Genomic DNA, 12,598 nt, shown 5'->3' with positions numbered 1-12,598 from the left:
CCTTCTCTTGGGAATGTGCTGGATTTAGCAAATTATTTGTAATAAATGGAATAGAAGAGATTTGCTTCCAGTGTAAGCTTATGAAATTTGTGCTGTATCTTGAGCACACACTCTTTCCCATGTGCACATACTCTCTGTTGGATCTGTTGCCTAGGATGAGCCTGACTTCTGTAGCCCCTTGGAGATGGCCCCTGTGGTAAGTGCCTGAACCTGCCTGTGTCTGTTACCAGGGTAGATTTGGAAACTGAATCTCCAACTCCAAGCAGGTTTCTATAGACAGCAGCTTGTCTGCAATGTCAGAGAGCTGAGGAAGAAGCACTCAGTTAAGTATGGCCCTCAATCCCGAGACTCAAAAGTGACTTTGATGGTAATTGAGTTCCACATTTCAGCTACTACTACTATGAGATTTGAGTGAAAATATCCCCTAAATTCTCAGCTATTTGAACACTTGGTCCCCATTTGGTGACTCTGTTTCAGAAGGTTATGGAACTTTTAGGAAGTGTGGCTTTGCTGGAAGAGGCACACTGCTAGGAGTAGATTTTGAGTGTTTATGTCCTAGTCCTGGTTTTTGTTCTCCCTCTCTGTCTTGTGTTTACCCCTGAAGATAAGATATCTTGGCTTCTTCCTCCAGCTACCTACTGTCATGTTTCCCTACCACAATATTCTCTTTCTCTAAAACTTTATATCCAAACACACTATTCCTTTTATAAGTTGTGTTGGTCATGGTCTTATCATAGTATTAGAAAGGTAACTGATACAACTACCAAGTTGGAAGGAAAGAAACTAATTTTGCTTATTTATTTATTATTTATTATGTGATGTCTCTATGTGTGAGTGATGTATATCTTTTGGGTTTATGTGTATATGGGTGCTTGTGTCCATGCACACACATCTAGAGGTTGGAGACGTAAGATATATTTTTAGTGAGAAATACCTTTGCTGGTTTAGAATTGATAGTATTGATAAGATAGTGTAAAAGAGAAGACAGGAAATTGTCAGCTTCAATCAGCTATGTAGTATAGTGAAAGAATGAGCCTCATGTTCTGCAATAAGAATATGTTAGATCTTTTCTATGCCTTCTTCAAGGTGCTGGGGTTTTTATGTTTCCCATTGAACTCGAGTCTTTCATTATTCTTTATACTTAAATGTCCAGGTGAAGTAAGGGATGGGCTCTGAATACTGGAATATAAGATTTCAGAGACAAGTATAGACTTCAGCTATGGGTTGATCCTGTGAAGGAGAAAATGGAAAGTCAGTAGATTCTGTGCAGAGGAGTCACAGCATGGGTGCCCCTATAGCGACATGCCTTCTCCTTGTGATGGGATTTCTGCAATGTTTCTTAGCACGCCAACAGGCAGGTGTCCTTTTCCTGTGTCCTCTGATACTGTCTTCTATTATAACTGTTTTCATTCAGTGATGTAACATACCGTGGATGGCAGGATGAGTGCCTGCAGTCCTGTGCGGTTGGACTCTTTCATGATACTGCTGCATCTGATGAGTTCATGCTCTTATGAAACATGAAGCTGTTCACATTTACTCTCCTATAGATCTTCGTCATGGGATTCTGGTTCCTGCTCCACCTCTACTTACAGGTGTGTGTGTGTGTGTGTGTGTGTGTGTGTGTGTGTGTGTTCACTGTAAGTATCTTTCAAGGTTCATTCATAATTGGCTGAAAGGGTAATATAACTAGATATTTAAGAATCTATTCAAGAAGCAATAAACAATATATTATGAGAACACTTTTCTAAATATTAAAATTATTTAAAAATGGTTATAAATGACCATGACAACAATAGTCCCAATATTGAAAATATATACACAGCATAAACTAAGGCACACTCAGAATAAATTAAGAGTTTCAAGTACTCAATCATATACAAAGTGAACTAAGAAAAAATAGTGTAATGGTTCACATCAAGGAGAGCAAAGAGAAAGCATAAGTAAAACAAATTCAGTATAGTGACCTAGAAGAAACTATTAAATACCAGAGAAATATTAATATCTTCATAAATCCACCATCTAGTTCTTTGGAAAGATGAAAGACAGATAAACCTACAGAAGTCTTGTTAAGGAGAAAAGTGAAAGAACAGAGGAAAGGGAGGACAGAATACAAAAGGAGAATAAAGAGGAGAAAGGAAGGAACTAATGAGCAAACAGAGCCCACACACTGAGAAGGGAATGGTTTTTAGGAACCGTAATGTTTGTGAAGTTCTGCCCTCTCATCTAAATGTGATGGAAATAGATGGGATTCCCATTTTCAGGAGTAAGCTTAACAACCATGGATAACTGATGTCTAGAGCAGATGCTGGAAATGAGTGAATTGAGTTCAAAGGTGAATTTGAGTATAATTGCAGGTTAGTCCATAGAAACCTTTCAAGGACCACAACTTCTTTGGTTACTGTTTTAGTTCCTTTTCCTGTTTTCACTACATTCCCTTTCAGAAGCAACTTAAGAAGAAAAGAACTTGTTCAGCTGATAGCTACAGAGGGACAGGGTTCATCCAGGCAGGTAAGACATGGTGGTACTAGCAAGAGGCTGTCTTGTCACATTGCTTCCACACTCAAGAAGCAGACAGTAAAGGATTCAAGCTGCTATTCATCTCTAATTCTTCACTTATTAGGTCCCAGACCCCAAGCAGGGAAAGGTGCCACCACAACAAGAAAGTCTCACCTTAATTAAAACAATAATGAAATTCCCATAAGCATGCCCAGAGGCTGTCCTGCAGGGTAATTTAGATGCTGTCAAACTAACAACACCCATAATCACTGATATTCAGAATATTCCAGAACCTATAGAATGAAGGAAGTTTTCCTTGTCACCTTTGCACATTAGATTTGTCTTAGAATACACTATAAGAAACAGAGGGTCTGTTTTAGAGGACCTCAAACTTAAGACATCTATCTATTCTAGGACTATTAACAAATGTGTACTTGTTATCATTAGCCTAGATTTATTTTCAGAATTCAAGAATGAGTCAGCCATAAGAAATATATGGCATAAATCTTTTTCAGAGGATACAATTCGTATTTTGATAGATTACAAAAATTCTTTTAATGTCATTTAATCTTCTCTGATAAAACATGTAACATTAGAATAAAGATTTTTGAAAAAGAGTGGAGGAGAGGTAGGGAAGGTGCCATCATGGCTCAACCCCTTTCCACATTTTTTGCCAAAAGCTGATGGTTTTCATATTTTTTTCTTCTGAGGGGGAGCATCTCAGTTAAAGGGGTGAACAGGATGAGTCTCTGTATGGGTTTTGACCTGTCTTCAAGTGTGGGAACACCAGACCTTGAGCAGAGACCCACTTCCCCTTCTGCCTGGGAGTAGGCAGCTGTAAGACAATGTTTACTAAAAACATGTTTACTAAAAACAATACAATGCCTGGGGGCATTAAGTTCCTGGAAAAGGCCTGCCCACAGAAACCACCCTGACCTCGACCTTGTCCAAAGACTAACCACCCCTTCTGCCACGCCCAGATCAGTTTCTGGGGTCAGAGCTGAACCAGCCAGGGGAGAGGAGAGAGCAGAAGCTTCTCTGGTGGGAGCCTTTCTTGGGAAGTTTTCTTGAACCTTTTTGGAGCCTGCTTAAAGTTTTCTTTACATCGTTGAACGAGTCTCTGTGTTGTCAATCCCTGACACCCTCCGCACGTTCTCGGACACAGGCCGCGCAGCAGACGCGACATTCAAGGTTTCTTTAAAATGGTCAATATGGGGTTTGAGAGATTGCTCAGTGGTTAATGACACCTTTTGATTTTGTGGCGGATCAGAATGTGGTTCCCAGCACTGTCACTGTGTGGCACAAAATCCCCTGCATCTCCAGCTCCAAGTGAACCTTTAACCTCTTTAACATCTGCCAGTCTCTCTCTCTCTCTCTCTCTCTCTCTCTCTCTCTCTCTCTCTCTCTGTGTGTGTGTGTGTGTGTGTGTGTGTGTGCATGTGTGTATGCATGTGTTTGTGTGAGCGTAAGGGTCTTTTCAAAAAGCAAATGTTAAAGAATGCTTATTCTAAGCTCCAGACAATAACAAATCTGAGTCTTTATCAGTTTTTAATAATAGAAAACTAGTAAGTGTATAATTACTATATGATTTGTAAGTTAAAAGTGCAAGGATAAACATTTGATTGTGTGATTGAGAAAATTTAGGTCTAATTCTTCTTTTCCCTCTGAATTCTGACAAAAATTCACATATCTCACCACAAAGTAAAATAATTCAAAGAATTATTGATTTGTTTTATTTTATTGGATGGTTTGTAACTCAGTTTTTCTACCTAAGACGTTTTACAGCAGGTGTTTATATCTCTCGATCAAGGGCTGCATGTGCCTTATGAAAACTATTGATATCATCCAACACAAAACCATAAACTTACTTCAAACATTGGAAGGATTTTTTGTAATTCTTTTGTAACTTGATTGAGCAATTCTTGAGTGTGAGTTTTGAATATAGTGATGTCTTATCACAGTGTCAAAAGCCTGCTTGAAGCTTGGTTACTGATCAATGGCAATGTAAATATGTGCTATTTATTATGAAGCAAAAAGGAAAAATGCATTCAGTCATTCCAATCAAAAAATCTTTTGCACCCCTAAATTCATCTACTTTATTCCATAAAAAATTCCAGAGTTGGGCTGGAGAGATGGCTCAGAGGTTAAGAGCACTGACTGCTCTCCCAGAGGTCCTGAGTTCAATTCCCAGCAACCACATGGTGGCTCACAACCATCTACAATTCAATCTGGTGCCCTCTTCTGGCATGTAGACAGAACACTGTATATGTAATAAATAAATAAATCTTTAAAAAAAATTCCAGAGTTGCTCAGAAAGTATCAGTCATTAATTTATAATTTCGTGAACTGTAGAGCTGATGTGCTTCTATTTCCTTCCCAGCCCCTGGATGATATTCTGTGATGGATAATCTTGATTGTCAACTTGGCCCATGTGAGAAGCCTCAGTTGAAGAATTGCCTCCATCAGATTGGCCTGTAGGAATTCCTATAGACAGTATTTTCTTGATTGTACATTACTATTGGAGGGCTCCACTCACTGCAGGTGGTGCCATCTATAGGCAGATGGTCCTGGGTTCTTTTAGAAGGGTAGGTTGTGGTGAGCCAAGGAGTAAACCAGTAAGCTTTGATCCTCTCTGGTGTCTGCTTTGAGCTCTAGTCTCAAGTTCTTGCCATGCCTTTCCACAGAGATGGACTATGACCGAGAAGTGTGAGCTGAAATAGACACTTTCCTCTCCAAGTTGCTTTTGTTAATAATATTATCCCAGTAACAGGAAGTAAACAAAGAGAGATGTCCAGGCAGGAAGTCACCTCCAAACGTGTAAGTTGCTCTACATATGATCTGTATAACCCACATCAATTAATGACAATTTCCTTGAAGAAACAAAAATATCAGATAGTGAATGTTGGTCATTTGTGCTAACCCAACAAAATAAAACCAGTGTTTTTTGAAGACCAGGCTGTCGGCAAGCCTGTAGATCTTTTTAATTAAAACTTTTAATTAAAAGATTTTTGAATTAGTGATTGATGCCAAAGAACCCAGACTATTATGGATGGTGCCAATCTTGGGTTGATAGTCCTGAGTTCTATAAGAAAGCAGGCTGAGTAAGCAATGTGGAGAAGACCAGTAAACAGCACTCCTCCGTGGTCTCTGCATCAGCTCCTGCCACCAGGTTACTGATCTGTTTGGGATATTGTTCTGCCTTGCCTAATGATGAGGAGTGATGTGGAAGTATCATCCAAAGAAACACTTTTCTCTCTACATCATTTTCTTCATGCTGTTTCATCTCAGTAATTAACCCTAACTAAGACATAAATTAGTACTGGGATAGTGGGGTTTTTCTGTGACAGACAGACCTAACAATAATGTTTAGAGGAGGATTGTAGAAGGACTTTGTAACTTAGGGAGACAAAAGCCGTGGATTGTTCAAAGCTTGGTGAGCTTGGAAGAAAATGTTGTTGAGAGAAATGCAAATATTAGAGGGTCGGCTTGTGAAGTTTCAATGGACAATGTGAGAGTCACTTAATGACTCTATCAAAGACTTTTGTTATTTCTACTTAAGAATCTGTGGTTCTGGTTTGTTGGGGATGAAGAAACAACTGTTATAACAAGATATCTGAACCACTGCTGGGACAATCAATGCTGGTCATTTAGGGCTATGAATCAACTGTAATTAAGAAAAGACCAGCATAATCAGGGTGCAGTTATCTGGGAATTGCTTCCTCAGGGTCAGCACACAAAACCTGTGTTCTGAAGACCGGCAAGGATGTACATCATTCCAGCAGCTGAATTTGGTAGTACAAGAGTCACCCAAGTAGTACTGGTTTTTGAGCACATAAAGGGGTTATGGAGAACGGCTGAAGCTTGGACTGTGTGGCAAAGAGAGCCCAGCAACGGCTATTGGTGAAAGTGCAGCCCGTTTTCAGTGAGAGACCAGCATTTTTGAGATGCCAGTGCCACAGGATGACCACCAAGAGCAGCAGCAGGTGTGGAGTGAAGCCAGCCAGAGTCTAGAAGACCAGCTGTGTGTGCTGCAGAGGGCAGAGCTTGAGAAGTGACCCAAGTCCATTGGAGGATCCCAGAATGTGAATGGATCCCAAATATTGGACACTGAGTTATTTATTTTTTGAGTTTACTTTTGCTTTGTTCAGATTGCGACTGTGTCTTGATTCTTCCCTCTTGAAGTAAGAAAGTATTTAACTTGTTTTTGACAATATAGGGGCACACAGTTGTGAGACAAGGTATTTTAAAGGAGACAACTGAATTTTTAAGGGATGTGGTTTTCAGACTGTGAAGGCCTTTGCAATTAGGAATGTTTATGTTATGATGTCAATAAAACCTGTGATGCTTGGCATGAACAAGAAAGGAAAAGTTATGGGTTAATGGGGACATATTTGTGTGTCAACTTGACAAGGGATCAGCTGTGCTGGCTAGTTAAAATTAAGTTCATGTGTGCATGCTACTGCATGCACCTGCAGGTCAAATAACAATTTGCCGTTTACTTCTCTTCTTCACCGTGTAGAGTGCTGACCCTCCTCATGCTATTCTTTCTTTTTGGAGCAATCTGCCTTGTGACATTAACTTGTCAAACTCCTGTAAAACCTCATCTTTTTGTACCCTATGTTATATTCAGTCTGTTCCTGTGAACTGTTAATTCCTTCTCAAATTGCACCACAATTTGAGATTATGAAAGAATTTTGCTTCTCATTTGCTGTCTGCTGATTTTCTGCCTATATTCCTAAGCTCGACAGAGTATATATTCTCACCTGTTTTATTCCAAAATACTCTTATTATCCATTTCAGTGCCAGGGGAGGAAAATATGGGTACCTAATGAATATTTGTTGAGTGCAGGATGGGTTCCTGTCATAGATCTGGTGCTATGACTGAGAGAAGTGTGGGCAGATGCTTTTCAGGGAGTTTGTGGATGCTCACTGGACTCTTGTCATAAGTGACTTGTTCAAGCTCATATTGCTTACACAGATAAGTTATTACTTAATTATGGGAAATGAAAGAAGCTTCACAGGGATGTTTTCTATGTGAAATATTACTGTAACTTTTCATGTAGAGCCATTTTCATTGAAAAAATAATTATATGTTGAAATTCATGAGTTAAAGCTCATTGGTTAGTTAGTTAGTTAAGCCTGATATCTCTTAAAGCTAAGTTATAAAAACCCTCTGAATATTTAAATTATTGAGTAGGAATCAAGTGCTGAATTTGTGTCATAATTCATTGTAAAAATTTAAACTGTCAATTCAATATTTACATCATCTGATATAATTTATTTTCCACCATTTTAAAAATTGCATGAGTCTGGGAAATTTGTTGAGAAAAGGAATTTATTGAATTTATGGTGCTGAAAGGCTGAGAGTCCACTGAGTGTGTGTGTTTGATCTGCTAAGGTCCACTCTGGCTGCGTCTTACAACCGTGGGATGTAAGGGTCAGGTAGGAAATGCTATGGCATACAGTAAGGCATTGAACAGGAAAGGGCCAATTTGGTCTTTAAAAATATCCTATTTTCCCAGGAACTGACTATCTGGAGGACTTGATTAATTCCTTCTGAAGGTGAAGTCATTAGTGATCCATTTGTATTGTGTGGGGATCCATCTCTCAACACCTTCAGCGTCAGTCACCATACAAGTAACTATCATCTACCTTATGAACTTAGGGGACATTCACACATACCCCTATTGTCTATGATTAAAGTTTGTTATATTTCTTATAAAATAACCATCAGAGCCATATGACTAATGTAAGGGACTACTGCTAAAACTATCCCAGGATTAAAAAAATCTCACAGGTAAATACTGATAATGATTTGAAAGAAATAATAATGAAGTTAAAGTGAGGAAGTTAAGAATCACCACCAAACACTTTACCCTGAAAGCAACATGGCAGCACACTCTTGTGCATGTGTATTGGGCATAGGATTCAGGATTGAGTTGGGCTACACAGTAAGACTCCATCTCAAATATTTAAAAAGGCAACAAAAATAGCAATGTAAAAATGTTAGCACATGTATTTCTAGATTTCTGTTTTCTCTGGTTTTATGTATGATGTTTCCTTAAATAATAAATTGTTGCATAAAGAGTTTATTTAGACATAAAGAACCCAGTTCTGTCATCTGATGCAAAATATAAGCAAAGTTAGTTAAATTCAGAGGAATAAATCAGCTATAAACATTTTCTTTCATTTCAGGATCATGAGTGTGTGCATGCGTGTGTGTGTGTGTGTGCGTGCGCATGTGTATGTGCTAATTATGTGTACTATGTTTCTGTGTATGTCTATGGGAGTGCAGGTGCCTGAGGAGGTCAGAAGGAGAAGACAGATCCTCTAGAGAAGTTAGAGGCAGTTACGGGTTGTCTGATATGGGTGCTGGGAACTAAACGCTGGTCCTCTGCAATAACTGGACACATTCTTTACTTGTGAACTATCTCTTCACATTGGTAAAAGCCAGTATCTTCAAGCCATTATTTTATCATTTAAGCAAATGTGTTCTAGAATACTGCGATGTATGTGTCATGAATTAGCATTTTAAGTGCCCTGACAAGGCTCAATCATTTACTTCCTGCCATCATGTGAACAGGTATCTTCCTCACCCTCAATTCTTTTAATTTCCAGCCTGCACTAGGAGTAGTTAGGTCATGAAAACTTGCCTCCAGTATATGGAAGTTGAGTCATGAAAAAAGGCTTCAGACAAATATTCCAGTCCCCACCCCACCCACCCAAAATCTGAAAAAATGTTTTTAAAAATAACTACATATGGAGATGGCTCCGCAGTTAAGAACATTTGCCGCCCTTGAAGAATATGTAAAAGTGGATCCCAGCATCCACATTAGGGGCTCACAAGTGCTTGTAACTCCAGCTCCAGAGAATTAGCCTTCCCTCCTGGCCTCCCCAAGCACCTGCATTCATGAGCACATTTCCTCACATAGACACAAATGAATATACACAATTAAAAGTAAATATTATAAAAGAAACTATATATGGCTAATAAATATATGAAAAAAATTTTAAGACCCATCAGGAAAACAAATGTCAAAATTGAATTGCCCTTCCTTATTCCCCTAGCCTATTAGATCTATGACCATCTTGACAAGCAAGCAAAGACCAATGTTATCATTAATGCACTGCCAGGAGGAATGTACATAAGGGCAGCTTCAGTGGAGGTTCTAAAAAAACAAACAAACAAAAAACAAAAAGAAACAAAACAGAAAACCCCACTAAAAATAAGTTGAACAAAGGATCCAGGTATATCACTTCTGGGTATGTTCCTAAAGGCAATGAATTTATCACGTGAACATGATACACACATATTGTATATTGCAACAATGATCCCAAGATTCAAGATGTGGAATCAACACATGTATTTGTGACCAGAATAATCAGAGAAGAATTAGATTGATAGGGTGTTCTTTTTTTTGGAAATTGACAAAATGATAGATGTAAATATCAAGTTGTCTTTTTGTCTCAGGCTCAGGAAGACAACCATTCTACACTTCTATAATATGAGCGCTATAAAGTTTTAAAGCATGGAGCTGGAGAGGTTGTCTGGTTGCTAGAATGATTGCTAACCACTTGTGAAACTCTGGGTTTGAGTTCCAGAACTGCAAAAGCAAGGTGTGGTGATGAAGGCCTGTAATCCTAGGACTCTGGAGATGGAGGCAAGGGGACCAGGAGTTCAAGATTATCTGAAGCTACATAGCAAGTTCAGGGTTATTCTACAGTACAAGAGATGTGGTCTAAAATGTAAAATAAAATTAAAGGGAGAGGGAGCAACCTGAGGAATAGAGAGACTTTTACGGATGGGTAAGGAAAGGGGTGAGGATGGGGGTAGAGGTGTAGTTAAGTGAGAGTGACAGAGAGAGTAGACATTATCTAAACATGATACAGCCATGTCTGAAGATGTGTGATTAATACACATTAATAATTAAAGTGTACAAAAGGTCCCAGGTAGCAGTGTAGCCCTTTCACCATGTGTTCACGAAGAACAAACCTTCACTGGACTCTAAGTCACTGAGAACCTTAATTGTGAACTTTGAAAAATCCCAAACTATAAAAAACCACCTGTTGTATTTAAATTACTGAGTGTGAGGATTTTTTGTCACATCAGTGCAAAAATATCACCTTTTTTATCTCCTGGTTTTCTGTACATGTTGCCTTTAACACTTAGGATTCATCCCTGATGATGGATCAAAATGTTCAAATATCACACACACAATTCAAAGATATTTGAAACATCTCCATGAACCTACCACTAATTTCCACATTGGCAAAATGATTAAAAAAGACTCAGTTGCTCTAAAATATTCCTTTGCTTTCTTTCCAGCCAACTTCCTCTTCCACCATTTTTCTAATTTTTCTAAATCACTATTTTCATCCTTGCTATCATTGCTTCTATTCGCCAGCCATGAGTCTCCCCAAATTGAATCTGCAGGGCATACAAATCCCTCTGGCTTCTTTCATTTAATATATTTTGGATTGTATTCAGGTTAATATATCATAAACATATATACTTATGGTATATTTTTGTTATATATAAATTTTGTCCTTTTCCTGTTATTGAATGTCATTCCTTTGTATGACTACATCAAAATTTATCTACATCTTCATTTGTTGACCGATTTTTTGACTTTGTTTTTCATTTATTTATTTATTTGTTTGTTTGTTTGCTTATTTTTCAAGACAGGGTTTCTCTGTGTAGCCATGCCTGTCCTTGGACTGGCTCTGTAGACCAGATTTACCTTGAACTCACAGAGATTCACCAGCTTCTACTGCCCAAGTGCTGGGATTATAAGTATGCACTACCATTGTCCAGTGGCTCTGTTGGCTCTTAAGGAGGTGTAACTCTATTGATACATAGTACAACTTGCTCTGCAGAAATCGTCTATTAATTTATTCTTGCAACCTAATTTTCTCCCTTTTCCAGCAACATAGGAGATATTACAGCCAAAGAACACATGCACTGGTGGAATTGGCTAAAAATATAATACCAAACAGCAATAATGCCAAGCACTATTTCATTTAAATTGCATTTTTAATATCGCACTTATGTTTTTTGAAGATTTACTGTGCAAACTATTTCATTATCATGAAACATGTCATGTTTCTCCTTATATTTGTTTGCTTATTACTCAACTTTTTATCTGTGTTATACACATTTATTTCTTAAGGACCCAAGGTTTCTAAATCTCTTTTAAAAACTTTCTTACCATGTTGGAGACACACTTCAGGTTAAGAGTTCTTGCCACTCTTGTAGGAGAGGGAGTTTTGCTCTAAGTCCCCATGTCAGGCAGCTCACAACTGCTTGTAACTCCAGTTCCAGGGAATCTGATGTCTCTGGCCTCCATCAGACTGCACGCACAAAAAAATAGGGTGAATTTCACAATAATCCCATAATGTATGAAGTTCAGCCTGTCAGCCAGAATGTTGATGTGGAAGGTAGATGCATGGAAGTAGATGTATGGCAAATCTACCAACCCTTAGCAATACTGTATGAGAAATGAGTGAAAGAGCAGGCACTTGACCCTAGGGAATATGTATTTAATGTTGGTTTGTTTCAACACCATGGCAACAGTTGCAAATGCCTGCTGGCAAGCCATGTCTCTTACGCTTTGTCAGCTGATAAACCAAACAAGAGGCAGTCACTGGAACACCACTAAGGAAATTAAACTACCTTTGAAGTTTTCAACTTTGAGGCTACCTCTTTCTTTTTACCAAACCATTTTAGTAGTGGGATTGAATGCTGGTACTTAGGAGAAAGGCTTGGCAAAACACAGACCTATTCTCAGTTCACTGTAAATTTCAAGTCCCTTACTGTGTGTGTGTGTGTGTGTGTGTGTGTGTGTGTGTGCGCGTGTGTGTGCACGTGAGTGTGTGTGTGTGTGTGTTCGTGCAATAAAGCTGGGTAGCATGTTGATTTTCCTTGGAATTCAATGGTTGGCTCTTTTGGTCTCCATCCCTTTGCTATGTATGCACCTGGGTCATGCAAAGGATCTTCTCATAAAATCACAGGAAGAGAAGTGGGTGAGCAAAACTGTGAAAATTCATCACTGCCCTCTTTCCTATTGCATTTGCTAATATTCAGTTCGATACAATCAGAAGA

General features: G+C 38.6%; 1 long non-coding RNA gene across 1 annotated transcript in view; it reads right to left on the bottom strand.

Moving 5' to 3' along the window:
- Nucleotides 1-12,019, bottom strand: part of LOC121136814 — an 82,392-nt gene extending 70,373 nt beyond the window's left edge. Inside the window, exon 1 of the long non-coding RNA XR_005873960.1 lies at nt 11,706-12,019. This is a non-coding gene — a long non-coding RNA (uncharacterized LOC121136814). The remainder of the gene's footprint in view (nt 1-11,705) is intronic.
- Between the last annotated feature and the right edge of the window lie 579 nt (nt 12,020-12,598).

This window comes from Mesocricetus auratus, unplaced genomic scaffold (genome assembly GCF_017639785.1).
Source record: "Mesocricetus auratus isolate SY011 unplaced genomic scaffold, BCM_Maur_2.0 Super-Scaffold_100676, whole genome shotgun sequence".
NCBI classification, from domain to species: domain Eukaryota; kingdom Metazoa; phylum Chordata; class Mammalia; order Rodentia; family Cricetidae; genus Mesocricetus; species Mesocricetus auratus.
Note: the sequence above shows the minus strand (reverse complement) of the source record. Positions and strands in the feature narration are given on the sequence as shown.